The sequence below is a fragment of the Macrotis lagotis genome, chromosome 1 (assembly GCF_037893015.1).
Source record: "Macrotis lagotis isolate mMagLag1 chromosome 1, bilby.v1.9.chrom.fasta, whole genome shotgun sequence".
In the NCBI taxonomy this organism is placed as follows: domain Eukaryota; kingdom Metazoa; phylum Chordata; class Mammalia; order Peramelemorphia; family Peramelidae; genus Macrotis; species Macrotis lagotis.
Window position 1 is genome coordinate 272668708 of NC_133658.1, and position 18492 is coordinate 272687199.

Genomic DNA, 18492 nt, shown 5'->3' on the forward strand with positions numbered 1-18492 from the left:
CTATGACTACTATTATTTTTCCAGAGTGCTCCACAAATTATTCAGTAGTTTGTAAAGTACTATTGATTATTTCTGTGACTATTCATAGCAACTTTCATAGGTGGAGCAGGTGGATATTATTATAAATTCTATGAGATAAAGATCTAGAGTCAGGAGAGATTTGGGTTTTAATCCTAACTCTGACACTTTCTAGTTGTATGACCTTGGGCAAATTACTTAACTTTTTCTGTGTTTTAGTATCTTCATAAGTAAAAACCAACAGTCTCTGCTGGGAAGAAAGTAGTTATAGAATTATGAGGTGATATTGTGTTAGATAAACCCTAGATTTATGGGGTAAGTTGGTGTCAAATCAAACTGGAAATTTTCACTGTGAGGATTTTCATCTTGGAAATCAGTAAGTGCTAAAAATCTGGACTCAATTTATTGTTTTGTTGATTGTTTAGACTAGAGAAAGTGATGGAGAAAATTTGAATAATATATACTGTAAATTGAAGAACTAGTTGTTAAACAATTACCAGCTAATTGACTCCTGGAGTGCACCCAGAAGAGTTGGTTAAGCACCTTTTCCCCTCATACTATCTTTTGATAAGATAGAAATTCTTTATGTTTTGGGTCTTCACAGTCTACTATTAAGACTTTTTTCAGGCACTGATTCAAATTCTCAGCTTCAAATTTGTGATAGGGGTGATGATTATGTGAACTGGCACCTCGGGAATCAAAGTTCACACATCTGAAATAACCCTTAGGCTTGACCTTTAAAAGAGAAATATTGGTCTCAACAGACTGGAAGATGGACCTGTGTGTATATACAGTCTCTCTCTCTCTGTCTCTCTCTCTCTGTCTCTCTCTCTGTCTCTCTCTCTCTCTCTCTCTCTCTCTCTCTCTCTCTCTCTCTCCATATTACCATCTGGTCACAGATAAGAAGATAGCATTTTTTAAAATAATATTTTATTTTCCAGTTTTATATATAAAGGAAAATTTTCATATTCCATTTTAAAAAATAAATTGGAGTTTAAATTTTTTTCTCTCTCCCTCCCTCATTTTCCCTTTCCCTGAGACAGTAAGCAATTAAATATAGGTTATGCATGTTCACTCATGCAAAAGATATTACCATAGTAGTCATGTTGTGAAGGAAGACAGACCCAAAGGAAAAAAAAGATGAAAAAATACCAAAAATGAAAAATAATATGCTTAGATCTGTATTCAGAGTCTATTTATCTGAAGATGGATAGCATTTTTAATTAGGAGTCCTTTGGAATTGTCTTGGATATTTGTCTTGGATATATTGTCAAAAATAACTAAATCATTCACAGGTGAACATCGTACAGTAATGTTGTTACTGTGTATAATGTTCTCCTGTTCTACTTACTTCACTTTTCATCATTTCCTATAAGTCTACCCAGGTTTTTCTGAAATTCACATGCTTATCCTTTTTATGATATTCCATTATAATATTCCAGTAATGTTCTATTATAATCATATACCCCAACCTGTTCAGTCATTCTACAATTGATAGACATCCCTAATTCTCTGCTTTTACAGAAAGAGTTGATATAAATGTTTTTGTATAAATAGATCCTCCCCTCCCTTTTTAAACATATTTTTGGGACACAGACCTAGTAGTGGTATTGCTGGATGAAAGGGCTTGCACAGTTTTATTGTTCTTTGGTCAGAGTTCCAAACTGTTCTCCAGAATGGTTGGATCAGCTCACAATAGTGCATTACAAGTAGTGCATCAGTGAAAAAGGAGAGTCTTCAGAGGGGAGAATGTGGTTTGACCCAAGAAAGAAACTAGAGCTTAAATATGAATAAAGAACAAAGAATTCAGCACCTTGAGGAAAGAAGGTAAGGCATTTGACAGAGATACTTAGACTCACTTGGTTGTAGAAGGAGCTACCCAGGATGAACCATCTGCCCAGTCAAAGGAGAAGCCTAAGTACAGCAAAAGAACAACACAACAAAGATAAGTCCAACTCTTTTTCTTTGTTGGTATGATGAGTCATGCACACTGTATTCTTCCTGAGGGGAACTTTAAGAAAGGAGGATTGTCTGACATATTCCACAAAGGAAAGGAAAATGGTGCTCAGAGAAGTTGTGTTTGTGTGTGTGTGTGTGTGTCTGTCTGTCTGTCTTTGTGTTTTGGTGGGTAGGAGAAGGTTAAAAGAAGCTTAATACATATTTAGAGTAGAAATGAACTTGTCCTTTATTTTATATCTTTGTAACCTGAGTTTACTGAAGGGAGTTGGGGCACAGTGCAAAACGGACCAGATATCAACACTGTCAAAATTATTTTTAGTATGGTTACATGCCAGAGGCTCTCTCAAGATTATACTTAGTTCCTCTGATTCAGGCCTTAGGGTCTAACCATGATTTTCCCTCATTTTGCAGATAAATTCCATAGAAGATAAATTAATTGTCTAACAAGGAACATAATGATCTTGAGTTTTCATTTCAAGACTCTCCATGATCCAATTTGTGCTTATCTTTGCACCTTTGTTTTCTAGATCACATGTCCTACATTTTAGCCAAGGATCATGCCATAGTTGTTCTGCCTTTGCATTTTAAAACATAATACTTGTATATACTAGGCATTTAAGGTTGTTTTTTAGTTTTTGGTGAAATGAATTTAACTGAGTTATGCTTGTCCTTCTCCTTGAACTGTCTTCACCATATAATTCTATCTAATACCCATCTCTTGAAAACATTTCCTGATACTTCTTACCAAAAAGGGTCTGCCTTCATTGAACTCTTGGAGCACAGTGGATAGAGCACCAGCCCTGGAGTTAGGAAGTCATCTTTTTTGAGTTCAAGTCTGACCTCAGTCATGAGCTGTATGACCTTAGACAAGTTTGTAAAACACTCTATTATCCTTGCCAAGAATACTTCAAATAGGTTCACAAAAAATTAGACATGATGCAAAATGACTCAACACAACCATAACAAGTCAGAGATGCATAAGGAAGAGATGCAGGGCTTAGCATGTTAGGTTAAGAAGATTGACTTTCATTCAAGAAGCAATGCAAATTGTTATTGAATTGCTTGCCACTACAGAGCCACTCAAACAGCTCAGTGGGTTGGACAAGATGCTTTTGACAACTTTTAAAACTGGGTATTATGATTTGAGGATAGTCTGACTGTGGTGTGGAGGATAAATGATTAGAAAGACCTCTTGGTATACTGTTGTCATAAGCTGAGTGGGAGATATTAAAGTCCTTTACTAGGCAATGGGAATAATGAGGATGGTATAAATGATAATGAGACTGGACAAGTTCCTTAGCTTTGTTTACCCCAGTTTCCTCACCTGTAAAATGAGATGAAGAAGGAAATGGCAGACACTATAGTATCTTTGCCAAGAACATCCCAAATGGGGACAAGAATTGTTGGACATGACTAAAACAATCAAACAACAGCAATAAATAGATGATAACAGGTACTGTAAAAGCAGAATACACTGAACTTGAGAGAAAAGAGAAGGAAAAGTCAAAACTACACCCAAGGTTTTTAACATGGGTAACTGAGTTGAATGGTGGTACCACAACAGGAAAGATAATAACAGCTGATATTTATGTAGCATTTACTATGTAGTAGACACAGTACTAAGTGTTTTACATTATTATTTAATTTGATCCTCATAGCAATCCTAGGAGTTAGGAGCTAATTTTATTTCTATTTCCAGATTAAGTTACTTGTCCAGTGTCACATAATTAATATATGTCTGAGACAAAATTTAAACTTAGATTTTCCTGACTCTAGGCCCACTGCATCACCTGGTTATCCAAAATATGAAGTTGGAAAGAAGGGTTTTAGGATTAAGATAATAAAGCCCTAGTTCCAATATTAATTCCAATGCTTTCTAACATTATCACTAGGCCACTACAGTATCTCTTGACTTCTCTGATCCTCAGTTTTATCATCTGCAAATGGGTATAATTACACTTGTGCTATAACCTCTCAGAATCATGAGGATAACTAAAACTCTTTGTTTTGTATAACTTAAGGTTCCATAATTATTTATTTTTATAAATATATTTATATTTTCAGGTGGAGATGTCCTATGGGTAGTTGGGGATGAAAATCTGAGGTTTAGATGATAAGGTAGATCCATAGCTATTCCTTCTATCCCTGTCATAGATATTCATTTATCTGTGTTCAAGTTCTATTTCCATAATTAGACAATGAACCTCCAGAAGGGAAGACCCATGCATTAAAGCTTGAACAGATACACTCATCTGAATGAACAGATGAATTTTATTATGTTTTGTACTTCATCACATTCATTTAGCAAACATTTATGATAGTGGGAATAAAGAGGATGGTATGGGTGATAATGAGCCTGGACAAGTTCCTTAACCCTGTTTGCCCCAGTAAAATGATCCGGAGAAAGAAATGATGAACCATTCCAGTATCTTTACCAAGAACAACCTCAAATGGGAGCAAGGAGAATTGGACATGAATGAAACAATTATACAATAGCAACAAATAAATGCTAGCAGCTATTATAAAAGCAGAATCCACAAACTACACCCAAGATTTTTAAACATTCTCTATGCCATCTTGAATTCTGTGAACTGATTTGTGCTAAAATAGCTCATTATCTCCACATTATGGAAGATAAACATAGAAAGGCAAATAAATGCTATAGAAAGGCAAAAGAAACAAACTTTCTAACATCTACAAAAGTGTTCACCATCTTGAAGACTACAGCTTAGGAATTTCTGGGTTCAAGTACTTGTCTATTTGGCTTTTTGATTTTTAGAAAATGGATGAAAAAGCTAGTCTCATTTGGATTAGGGGCTAGATTATTTACTTAACATCCAGGCATTTGTGGGCTAGGAAATGAGAAGTGTGAACATAAAATAAAGAACACGGGGGCAGCTAGGTGGTGCAGTGGATAGAGCACCTGCCCTGGAGTCAGGAGTACCTGAGTTCAAATCCAGCCTCAGACACAATAATTACCTAGCTGTGTGGCCTTTGGCAAGCCACTTAACCTCATTTGCCTTGCCAAAAAAAAAACCCTAAAAAAAATAAAGAACACCAGGACCTCCCTCCCCCACCTCACATGTGATATTTTGCCATTTCACAACTGAGTCTTTGCTCTACACGACTTGCAGATTAATCTTTATCCAACTGGGCACAGAAAAGATATTTGTCTGATTTGTCAGGTACTGAAAGAGCACATTTTTGAAACCTAGAAATAGCCTTTCTTATTGTAGCTTTCCCCTCGGAAGGTGAAGGGAAGAACAGAATGACCAAGAGAAGAGGCAATGCATTTTAGAGGACAAAGTGTTTGTTAGGGTCACTAGAACCTGAATGATAGAGAATGCTAAATAATTATGAGGAAAACAAGCATCTTGGCACATTCCATCTGTTCACTGCTTTCTACTTTTCAAAACCTTTTCACAAACTATCATCTCATCTAGAATCATAATCACTCAGATTTCAATGGTGTTTTAAAATTTACTAGGCCCTTTCTTGTAATGAATCTATAAAGTAGTCCTATATTAACTATTATCTTCACTTTAAAGATAGAAAAACTGAAACTCACAGAAGTTAAATAAATTTTTCATGGTCACAGATGGGAAATATCTAACAGGGCTCTGAGAGGAAGTCTCCTGACTCTTAAGCTTGGTACTTACCATGATACTTCCTACCTCCTTGCAGCAGGCACAGTGAATAAATGTGTGAATGAATAAATAAATAAAAAGTATTTGTGATGGAATTTCAATATGCCAAATGAGGCAGCTAGTTGGTGCAGTGGATAAAGCTCAAGGCCTGGAATGAGGAAGACCTGTATTCAAATCTAACCTCAAACACTTAATATTAGGTAAGTCATATAACCTTGTTTGCATCAGTTTCATCATTTATAAATGGAACTGAAGAGTGAAATGGAAAACCATTCCAGTACATTTGCCAAACAGAGTCACCAAGAATAGGACATGACTAAAACAATGAAAAATAGCAGCAAATCATTGAACTAAATATCCTTGCAGGACTCTTGTAGTCTTCAACTAGAGGCAAAAATCTACAAGGATGTGCAGAAAGTAGCCTGGACTTTTCCTGAATGTAGTTATGCAGTATTGGATGGAACAGACAATGGGGAAAAGAGTGTTAGCCAGGAAAGGTTTGGTCTAGAAAGTCACAGGAATGATGAATGGAGTCATGGAGTCAACTAACACATCCTTTCCAAAATTGGTGGTAATAAAGGTAGTACAATGGATAGAGTATCAGACCTGGAGACAGGAAGACCTGGGTTCAAATCCAATCTCAGATACTTACTAATTGTGTAACCTTGGGCAAATTATGTAACCCTGTTTGCCTCAGTTTATCATTTGCAAAATGAGTTAGAGAAAAAAATGGCAAACTACAGGATCTTTGCCAAGAAAACTTCAAATGGAGTCATCAAGAATTGAACAGGACTAAAAATGGCTAAACAACATGGATAAAGGGGAACAGTGTAGCAGAGTAATGGAGGAATTTTGGTCAGGATAGACAGTTTTATGGTATTTGAAAGGTGAACTGATCTCACATTAAAGGGACTGGCTAGAAATATTTTTATCTTCCATGTTACAGTAATATGTGGAATTCACTTCAATGAAAACCTGAGTTATTTATTCAAATCCTCATACAGTTACTTCTTTATCAAAGGATTTAGCATTTTAAGAAATGTTAGAGATCATCTTCTCCAAGTCCACATTTTACAGAAGGGGAAACTGAGAATCAAAGAACAGGCAGGAAGTAGTATAGCTAGAGTGCAACTTGCTCCTCAGACTTGAAAAATTGTTCCTTTTGTCCCTACAATTTAAAGAAGAGAACTCTTTAGTGGAGCATTTTAGCAGGCTTAAAGTTGAAAATATTGGGATATATGAAGAAAGGAATGGCAACGTTTGAATCTAGGAACCAGTAAACCTAAGCAGGAAAACTGGTTCTTAGATTCAAACTTTGCCATTGTTTGACTGTGGGACCTTAAGCAAATCACTTCTCTTATACAAAATGTAATTCTTCTCTTGTGTAAAATGAAGCTATTGGACTAGATATCTTTGGAGGACTCTTGTATCTCTGAATCTGTGTTCCTGGGTAAGAGGCAAAAATCTATAAGAATGTGCAGAAAGTACCCTGGACTTTCCCTGAAGCTAGCTCTGCAGTAATGGATGGAACAGACAATGGGAGACCTTGAAAGCCTTCTTAAATCCCTTCACTGAAGAAAGGACCCTAGTAAGCAGGGATGGATGACCAAAAAAAAGGTAATTCAAATACATCCTTTCCTTATGTCCATGAGCAATGAAAAAGCTCATTAATTAAACTTGAAGACAGAAAGGAAAGGTTGGAAACTGTGCTAAAATAGGGTCACTTGGCACAGTACAGATGAAAGGCGCATTTCAAAAATGTACCCTGCAATTTAGTCAAAACGGAAAGGGCAAGAAGAAAAGGTCAATATTGTTTTAAATTAGACTAACAGTTTCCTTTATGTAATGGACAAACTGCAGCGTGTTTCCAGATGATTGGCAATTTAACAGTTGAAAAAAAGGTTAAACTTATCAGCACCCTGGTTGGTAATAAAGGAAGCAGCAATTTTAAAGAAATCATACTTGCAGGTTGTCATTTCTGGCTCTCTGATACAAATTAACCTACTTTACAATATTGCAAGTCTCACCAGCAATTCCAGGTGTTCTGGGAAGTGAGGGCTCAGCCCCATCCAGGTGTGCCCAGGGAGAATGAGGCTATATGACCATGAGGGCAAGGAGTGGGGGAGAGATGCCAGCATCTGGTGTGTGGAAGATCAGGAATGGGAGAGAGGCAGAGGATGGAGCCAGAGTCCTAAGCCCCTCTCTACTGCTACCTTACCTAATCAGAACTCCTTTTCTCAGAAACAAAGCTTTAGTAGCTTCTAAACACCATGCTTTAGGAAGTTATACTATTATTTTAAGGGCAGGAACTCTAGTTTCCTTTCTCAGTCATTAGGACCCTATCCTATTTCTGTACAGCTCCAAATATTTTACGTATTACATATGTGTGTGTGTGTGTGTGTGTGTCTGTGTATAGCTTCTTCTCCAAGTCCCAATAGAATATAAATTCCTTTGCTGCAAAAACTCTTTCAGCTGGTGTTTAAGTAACACACACATACACACACACATAAACACACACACACACACACACACACACACACACACACACACACACACCTTGCTCTTCTAATTTGATTTATTTTTGACTAGATAAAAGTGGTCATTAGTGGCCTCTATGCCTCATCGCTTTTTTTATCTATCCTTAAGCTCAGATTGGGCGTTGCCTCAATAAAACTGAGACTTGTTAAAACCTTAACTTAAATAGTCAAGGTCTCCCACTACATACAGGTCCATCTCCAGTTGTCCTGATTCACTGGACCCAGATGACTCTGGAGGAGAAAGTGAGACTGGTGACTTAGCACAACCCTCCGCACTCAAATCCAAATAGCTTATCATGATGTCACCTCCATGATGCCACTTTAAGAATGAAGGACAAACAGCAATAAGTAATACAAACTGAATGAATGCATGCACAAATGAATAACAAGCACTTAATAGCTAGTATCTACATAACGCTTTAAGATTTGAAAAGTTTTTTGTACATGTTATCTCATTTTATCCTCACTCCAACCTTGGGAGGTAGGTGCTATTAACATCTCCATTTCACAGATGAGGAAATTGGGGAAGACAGAAATTAAATAACCTTCCTAGTGCTACATAGTATCTGAGACCAGATTTTTAACTCAAATCCTGCTTATTACAGGTCCAGCACTTTATTCACTGAATTAATGAATGAAAAAATGCAGCCAGGCCTTTTGGTGTTAGTCTAAGGCTGTTAATACATCCTCTGGGGATAGGGGCTATCAGAGACACTCAGAGGAGATAATTTTGAATTTTGTCAGAGATAGAGAGAAAAACTTAAAATGTCTTCTTAAAAATAATCTTTGAGGAAATTTTACTAGTCATACCACTTCATTCTTTTTTATTTTGTTTTGAATATAGTATATTCTGTATCTCTAACAGATTGGGACTTCCTGATAGTGAAGTTGACATTTTCCAAGTACTTCTATCTCTTCCCTCAAGTCAATGACCAGGGGAACAATTCTTATAGAGAAGGGGCCAACTGTCCCCAACTTTTGACCAATGGCCACCTGTGGTATAGGTAGAACAACCTAGCTAAAGCAACTAGACACTCTGAGGGAGAGACAGGAAGCTGCGTGTACCAGGAAAGACAAACCACCACTACACTGACCACTGTATCTCCTCAAATTGCAGAACCCTGAACCCAAGAGTTAAGAATATCTAGACCACTGGCCTTTTACTAGCCTAGGCTCCTAAACCATAATTAAGGAGAGCAATCACTGAGGAGAAAGGTTTATTTCTTTGCCAGCACCAGCACAAATGACTGACCAGTTACCATTGAAAAGCATCTAAGCCCAAGAGCCTTGGAGATAGTAGCATCCACTGGCCTTGTTTCCAATCCAACTCCCATGGCCATCATTATTCTGGAAAGCAACTCCTGTGGAGATAGAAGCTGATAACTGGTTCTGAGGGTACTGACACCCCTGCTTCTTTAGCAACTACAGCTACTGAAGACCCAGAAAAGAAAGTTGTTTCCATCAAAGGCTTTGGCACTGCCAAATCAATCACATCACAAATGGGCATAGCTTTATTATTAGAACTAAGATTAAAGAAACATTACTGCTTTTTCCTCTGGACCCTAAAGACTATGGATCCTTTCTATTGAAACATTACTGCTTTTTCTCTGGACCCTAAAGACTATGGATCCTTTCCATCTTACTGTTAAAATCCTCTACATATACTGTCTCTTTCTCTAGAATGTGAGCTCCTTGAGAGCAAGTACTGTCTTCCTTTCCTATTTGCATTACAAACACTTAGCAGAGTGCTTTGAATATAGTAAATGATTAATAATGCTTTCATTCATTCACTCATTCACTAATCCTAAAAGACTACAAAATGCTCAAGAATGTACAATTTCTCTTTCATTAGAATGGAAGCTCCCACATAATGCTGACTTGATGAAACCGATTCAGTGTTACAATTGTTCCTGCAGGGTTTCTTGTAAGAGAATACAAGGGAACAGGAGAGAAAGAAAGAGAAAAAGAAATATTTTATTATCTTTTGTGCATATATTGGACATGGCACATGATTATAATTCCCAAATCTTGTGAGGTAGAACTGAGTTCAGTTTCTCTTTTAATATGGGAGGAAACTGAGGTTTGGAAAGATAAGTTGATTTATCCAAAGTCATGCAATGTAAGGATTTCAATCCAGACCTTTGGACTCTAAATCTAATTTTTTTCATTATTCTATGCTATTTCTGCATAGCAAGAATCATTCAAAAAAGCAGTATATGGTCCAGTCATCTAGATGTTTCCAAACAAAAAATATTGATATTTGCCAATAAACAAAATATCTATTTGATGACTTTAAAAATTCTCCATTTGAATTTTGTCATTGAATAGATGTAGCCTAATTTTTTTCAAGCACACTATTTTTTCATTCCAACAGCTGAGAAGATTATTCTCTAGGAAGTGAGCTTTGCTGAGGAAAATTGATCTGATTTATACCCAAATCTAGCAAAATTCTTTTAAATATTAATTAGAAAAAAGAAGAATTACAGGTAAATTTCAGGGAAATATAGAGGGAATTGGGTGAAAAGGCAAGACTATCCATTTGGCTTTGGCCTACCAAATCGCTTCACTGCTATTTTCTGCTGCCCTCAAATCATTCTAAAAGGAGAAACAAGCCCCTTCATTCACAATGAGAAGTGAGACTTAGAATACAGGTGCCCAATTCCAGAACAAAAATTGTCTTCAACTCATTAATACATGAAACATCAGAAAGAGAGAGAGACAAGTGTGATATGTTGTTGAACCAAGTGGACAAAGGTTAACAGTTTCTTAGAATTTTCTACCCAGCACAGGCATTCCTATTTTGCATAGTCTATGCAGGCAGCTGGGGTCTATTTAAACATTTCCTTGATGTAGTGTCTCTTACTCTATTTTCTACATGTGGAAGTAAAACCTTGAGGAAATTTATCTCAGAATTATTTGTACAATAAGATCTAAGATCTAAATGGATTCTAACTATAAGTTATATGACAGTTGAACTGAAAGATCTAGGGAATATGAAAGAGGATGGAGCAGTTCAGTTAAAAAGGAGAGCTACAGTTAAACAGAAAAGTTCTAAGAAGAATTAAAAGGACTTAATAGCTAGACTAAACCTGTTTGAGAGGAAAGAGCTTCTTAACCATTGGCTGAGATAACTGACTCAGAAGACCACAAGAGAGCTCCATAGTTACTGAGAATACTGATTGAGGAGATCTGTAACCTTTACTGCAGGGGAAAGATTTACTAATCACAGCATCTCTATTAGATGGAAGACTAATCAATGGGTGGTCCTACGGACTGTAAGTGAGGTAAAGAAAGATATGAGTGAACAGGCTGGCAGAGCAAATGGTGCTTTCTGTGGAGTCTCTTCTCTGGAGGGTAGAAGCACATTAACTATTCAAGTCCCACCTCTGTGAATGGAGGAAATAACTAACAGAGCTGGAAAAAGAGCTAATAGTTATCCTATTCATAAAGTATATTGTAGGGGTTGAAAAGTGACCCAGAAAATACCCAGAGTTGATGGTTAACTGGAGCATAGGGCAGCACCTATTAGGGAAAGATAGCTAAAGAACAGTGCTTGGTGGGGAACAAATTGAGGTGGAGAGAAGCAGTAAATATTAATAGAAGACTTCAGCAGGTTCGCAGTTCTAGAGGTATGAGTAGTCCTTATATATTCCCTAGTTACAAATTTGGGTGGAACATTCACATGTGAATGTCTCCTCCTCTCTCTCTTTCTCTCTCTCTCTCTCTCTCTCTCTCTCTCTCTCTCTCTCGGTATACACACACACAGTGAGTGTGTGTATGTGTGTGTGTGTGTGTGTGTGTGTGTGTATTCCAAATGGGTCAATATTTACACACAATTCATAAAAAGGCAAAGTTCCCATTGAGTATGTATATATTTGTGGGGAGTAAATTCAAAGTTTATTATAGAGAAAGATAATTATAGTGATATAAAGATGTGTAGTATAATAATTATAAAGATATATAATGGTGCCACTTAATTGTTGTGAGCTAAGTGTATCAGGTTAATAGACAAAAAGTAAAATATATTTGTAGAAGTTCAATCAAAACTTTAGAGATTATTTTAACTCAAAATATACCTAGAACCTGGGGTAGCTACCTACCTAGGAGCTCAGAGTGAGACATGCAAGACATAAACCATCTGATCCTCACTTTCCTCATGCATAAATGAAGATTCTAACATCTTTATATAATAATTATACTAATAACTCCATGGGATCATGTGGAAAATATTTTATATATTTTAAAGAGCTACATAGGTATGAATTTAAATATGTATATATATAATATACACATATGCATCTATTTACATATTTGTTTAGGAGTAAGGGGTCTTTAATATTTACTTATAAGAGGTACTTAAGTGAGATTAAGCTTCATTGGAAGAACATATGAACAAGGGTATTGAATAGCCAGCAGGGTGGGGTAGGGAATAAAAGCACTTTTGGAGGTAGGGGAGGGGAACAAGTTAAGAAAGGAGAGAAGACGCAAGATGAGCAGTGAGTGTCATACTGAATGAAAAGCACAGTACCTGGAGTATCATTTGCACCCTGACCCAGCCCAGTTTTGGAATGACTCATTACCAGAGAGTGGACCACCAGGTCATGGCCAATATGACCAGAGAAATTCAATTAAAAAATCATAATCAGTCATAGTGAAGGGAACATCCATCTGGTAAATCCACAGGTACTTAGAGTGATAAGTTAATTTCCACAAATCCAAATCCCATTCTCACAACTCTTTCTTTACTTTCTCTCTTTCTTTCTTTCTCTCTTTCTTTCTTTCTTTCTTTCTTTCTTTCTTTCTTTCTTTCTTTCTTTCTTTCTTTCTTTCTTTCTTCCTTCCTTCCTTCCTTCCTTCCTTCCTTCCTTCCTTTTTCTTTCTTTCTTTCTCTTTCTTTCTTCTTCTTTCTTCTTCTTCTTCTTCTTCTTCTTCTTCTTCTTTACTTTTAGAAAGATTTTATTTATTTTGAATTTTACAATTTTCCCCCTAATCTTGCTTCCCTCCCCCCACCCCCCACAGAAGACAATCTGTTAGTATACCATTGTTTCCATGATATACATTGATCTAAGTTGAATGTGATGAGAGACAGATCATATTCTTAAGGAAGAAAAATAGAGTATAAGAGATAGCAAAATTACATAATAATAATATAATGTTTTATTTTAAATTAAAGGTAATAGTCTTTGGTCTTTGTTCAGACTCCATAATTCTTTCTCTGCATACAGATTCTCCATCACAGACAGCCCCAAATTGTCCCTAATTTTTGCACTGATGGAATGAACAAGTCCATTAAGGTTGATCATCACCTCCATGTTGCTGTTGGGGTGTACAATGTTCTGGTTCTGCTCATCTCGTTCAGCATCAGTTCATGCAAATTCTTCCAGGTTTTCCTGAATTCGCATCCCTCCTGGTTTCTACTAGAACAATAGTGTTCCATCACATACATATACCACAGTTTGCTATGCCATTCCCCAACTGAAGGGCATTCACTTAATTTCCAATTCTTTGCCACCACAAACAGGGCTGCTATGAATATTTTTGTACAAGTGATGTTTTTACCCTTTTTCATAATTTCTTTAGAGTATAGACCTAGTAGTGGTATTACAACCCGTCTTCTTAACTTGCTATTCATTTCCTATTACCTACCTTTCTCTTCTGAAGAACTTTCTGAAAAAAAATGAATTGAAGACTAGTCTAGATATTTGACTTTCAATTAAGATAGCAATGTGAAAGTTCATAAAGAAGTACCACTGTCTCTTATAGATTCTGACAAATATCTAAAAGAGCATCAGAAAAATAATCATTAAGATCATCAAAGAGAAACATCAGCAACCTCTCCCTTTCTGGTCCTAGTCCAAGTAAAATTGCCAGAGGCAGCTAGGTAGTACAGTGGATAAGGACCTGAGTTTAAATGTGATCTCAGATACTTAATATTTAGCTATGTGACCTTGGGCAAGTCACTTAATCCCATTGTTTTACAAAAACAAAAAACAAAAAAACAAACCAAAAAAGATAGCCAGAAGCCTTCTGTCACTGGAAAAGGAGTCATGACAGGAGAGGTAGAAACTGATATGAGCTATAATTGACTGTAGCTTTGTGGGAACTCTGGGTGAGAAACATGCCAGAGGGTCCTGAACCCAGCCAGATCTAACAGTGTATGAAAGACATGGGCCCTCACTCTGAAACCATTCCCAGTGGGGACACAATGAAAGAGACTGAAGTTAATACAAAGTCTAGTATTTAGGATACAAAACCAGGAAAATCTTGGTCCTGACCTGTCCAAACAGAAATAGGAAATGGAGCCAGTCCATTGGATTGTGTACAATGGGAAGAGGAAGATATTTTGTCTTGGAACAAACATTTGGAGTCTTATTGCACACAAGGTCAACTCAATAACCAGGTACATGTGATGGTGTGCTTTGTAGGAAGCCTGAGACTAGCAAAGTTTTTAGCATCTAACTGGAGTCTATCATGAAATTAAAACCAAATTCTCATTGAGTATTATCCAAGGAGAAGAAAAAAGAAATGAACTATTGCCAATGTTTCCCATTGGAGCACCTCGAAAGGAAGTAGAAATTAAAGACTATGGAATGGGACCTGGATCCAACCATCCCATCCAGAACTGCAACAGCACCAAGATCTAAACTACAGAAGAGATAAGTCAGAACAAAGCCTGCCCACCTCATTCAAAAGTGTGAGAAGTAATGGGAAGTGGAACTAGCTCAAAAGTCAACCAAATAACAGAGGCTGAAAATAGAAACAAACAAAAGAAAAGACAACATAATGAGGAAAGGCTATGGATTTAGAAGCCCAAGAGGTAAACTTAATATGTGCAAATAGATCCCAAGAGGTAAACATCACAATGAGTATATGTAGAGAAAGAATGGTTTAGCTGAAAGGAGTAGCATGGAATAAGGGAAGAGGGCATGTTTATGACATAGTCAGATCTACACTTTAGAGAAATAAGTTTAATGGCTAAAAGGAGGATAGATTTGAGAGGGGAAGAAACTTGAGGGAGATAGATTAACCTGAAAGTTATTCAAGTAAGCCTGGCATGAGGTGATGAGAGACTGCACCAGTATAGTATAGATATAAGGGAGATAAGGGTACATATTCAAGAGTTATTGCAAAGATAAAACCAGCAGGCCTTTGGCAACAGATTGGATATGGGGGTGGGGTAAAGATAGTGAGGAATGTAGAACAATTCCTAGGTTGGGAGTCTGAGGGACTAGGAATATGGTAGGGCTTCTACAGTGAAAGGAAGATAGGAGTGATAATTGGAGGTGATGTGAGAGGGCAGATATGTACTGATGCATTGGACAATCATGTGTCCAGAGGATTGACGATGAAACATACTTCCTGCTTTTTGACTGTAGGTACAAAAGGAGACATGTATTTTCAGACATAGAATATATGAATTTGTTTTGCTTTATTTTACTTATTTGTTACAAGGAATATCTTTTATTGGGGGGGAAGAAATAGTTTTCAAAATTAAGACATTTGATTATCAATCACTTAGTCTTTTCCCTCAAACCTTCTCCTACTTCCCAATGGAAAAAAATGAAGAAAAGAAAAACATGTGATAAATAGAATTATTGAGTAAAAGATAACAAAGACCATGTCCAAAAATCTATCTCATTCTACCTTTGGGCCACCACCTCTTGGTAAAGAAAATAGATAGCATTCTTCATCATAAATCTCTTGAATCATGATTCTTCCTTCTTCCTTGTATTAATCATAGTTGGCTGCTGTTACTCCTGCTATTGTTGTCTTTTTTCTTCTTTTCTTCCACCTTCTCTTCCTCCTCCTTCTAACAATGCTGATGGTATAGTGTTAGTTGTTTTTCCTGGTTCTTTTCACTTCATGTGTATCAACTCAAGTGTTTCTAGGTTTATCTGAAAAAGTCTCATCAGTTTTTACAACACAACAATATTACATTATATTCACATAGCATACTTTTCTAAGTATTCCCTTACTGCTAACAACCCTTTCGCTTCCTATTCTTTGTCACCATAAAAAGTAAAAACTACTACAAATATTTTTGTACGAAAGATCATTTCTTCTTCTTAAAAATCTTCTTGAGGTACAGATCTAATAGTAATACTATTATATCAAAGGGCATGATTAGTTTGACAACATTTTTGGACTCCAAATATCTTTCCAGAATGACTGTACCAATTATGGATCCAGAGCTACTTCATTTTGAGAATCACTCCATTTGGTTCTCGCATGTATGTTTGTACTCTCCAAATGTAAATAATCCAAAATAGGCTGTACCAAGGTATACTGATGTGCAACCTGTTCTGAGAGACAGCTTAGCCCCCTGTATCCTGTTATACAGAAACTCCTCACCCCAAAACTGAGTAAAAGGCCTATTGTTTCAGATTAGCATTAAATTCCCAAAGGGACCTTAATAGAGCAACTTTTACTCCATTCCCATTTGTTCCTCACTCCCTAAAATCCATATAAACCTTGTGTACTATTTCTTTGGCAAATCATTTCCTTTTTGAGTGAGAATTTCTCTTGCTGATGAACTCAATAAACCATGGTTGGTCCAAATTCTGTTTTTGGCCAATCTGTGGCACTCAGCACTACAAATTTTATAGGTTTACCAGCAGTGTATTAATATACCCATTTTCCCATAACCCCTCCATCATTTTTAAATTTTCCAATCTGATAGGTGAGAAGTGGAATCTTGAGAGTTGCTTCAATATGAATTTTTCTAATTTTTAGTAATTTGGAGTATTATTTTTCATATGGCTATAGATAGGTTGGATTAGTGTTTTGGTGAAGAAGTAGGGGAGTAGTGTTTGGAATGCAAGAAAAAAGCATCAATGAGACTTTAAAAGTACACTCAGAAGAGCTCTCAGAAACTCAAGAAAGCAAAAAGAAATTTAAAAAATGGATAAATAAAATCAAACAAGATTATGCTTGATGCTATCATATTCAAGTTAAAAATACTTTTGTAGCAAAGGCTATCTCCACAGACATCACCGGGGTATTGCTGTGTGGATTGAAGAGAAGAATGACATCTATAGCCACATCTCACCACACTCTTCTCTAGGGGAAACTTTAATTCCTGTCAGGAGGTGGTGTAGGAAGTTGGACTCTGATACCTAGACACTCTTCTTTCCTAAGAGTGAAGAGATATTAGGTTAAGATTATATCCTAGCTTGTAAACTGCTGTTCACTTAAATATCATTAGTTTAGAAGATGTGGTTTTTAGGTTGAAACTAAATTTCTGTCTTCTCTTCCTTAATGGGAAAATGAAAGGAGAGAATCAAGTTTTATATTCAAGGTTTGACTTCTTTCCCACCACACACCAGTTTCCCAATGTTTGTACACAGCAATCAGCAAAGAAACTCATTTATTGATAGCAAAACAGATATCAGAGAAAAGTATTCATAGGAGAAAATAAGACAATGCAGAGCAAAGAAGCTTTAACATTGGAAGCAAAGTAACTTATCTCTACCAAGAGAGAGCATGGTAGAACTCATCCAGTGGGAAATTTCCAGAAATCCCTAGTGTAGCAAGCTGGGGATAAGGATGTGATTGAGATAGCTATATTCTACCATATCAGTGTCTTCTCAGAATGGAGCTCTTCTTTAAAGAATTCCTCCCCACCTCTGGCACAGAGATATCTCCACTAATGAGGAACAAGTTTCATATGATTATATTATTATCCCTATTTATTGCTAAAGAAACTGAGGAAGACAGAATTTTACTTGCCCAAGATAACATAGTTGGTAAATATCTGGGTTGAATTAATTTCTAAGATTCTGTTTAACTCACTTCCCATTAACTAGATATAGGAAGCAAAAATATATTAATACTTGAGTAATGACTGCATTTTAGTTTTGAGTGGAGCCAGCAAAAAGATGTTTTTTTTTTAATATGCTGTCACCTTAGATGTGAAATGGATGAGATCAGGAAATAGATTAAAAATTAAAATAGTAGCATAAGAAATAATGTGGTATAACTAACTGGGCTATAAAACAGGAAGACCAGGATACAAAAGAGACTGAATAATATTGCCCATATGACTTTGAACAAGTCATTTAGCCTATCATCGCCTTATGTATTAGAAGATGAAAGCAAGAGGAGACATGAAAAATTTAAAAAATAGCATAAAGATAAGAGTAGCATATTTCTCAAGTGTAGTGTCAAGAGTATTAAAGCTCAGAATAAGCAGTAGTTGGTCAAGACTGCTCAGTACAACCAAAAGGACTTTTAAAGCTATATTGACATAAGGAGATGATCAAAGGAAGGACTGGACTTTTCTTCAGGATGGATATGTTGATGATAATGAATGACAAAGAAGTCAGAACTAA

At 36.4% G+C, this 18492-nt stretch overlaps 1 long non-coding RNA gene across 4 annotated transcripts in view; it reads left to right on the forward strand.

The window, feature by feature from the left end:
• The first annotated feature begins 10979 nt into the window (after positions 1-10979).
• LOC141516194 (uncharacterized) overlaps positions 10980-18492 on the forward strand; it is a 113406-nt gene continuing 105893 nt past the window's right edge. The window contains exon 1 of one of the 4 annotated variants that reach the window (XR_012476630.1): positions 10980-11790. This is a non-coding gene — a long non-coding RNA (uncharacterized LOC141516194). The remainder of the gene's footprint in view (positions 11791-18492) is intronic. The other 3 variants (XR_012476626.1, XR_012476624.1, XR_012476627.1) reach the window with 3 other exon arrangements.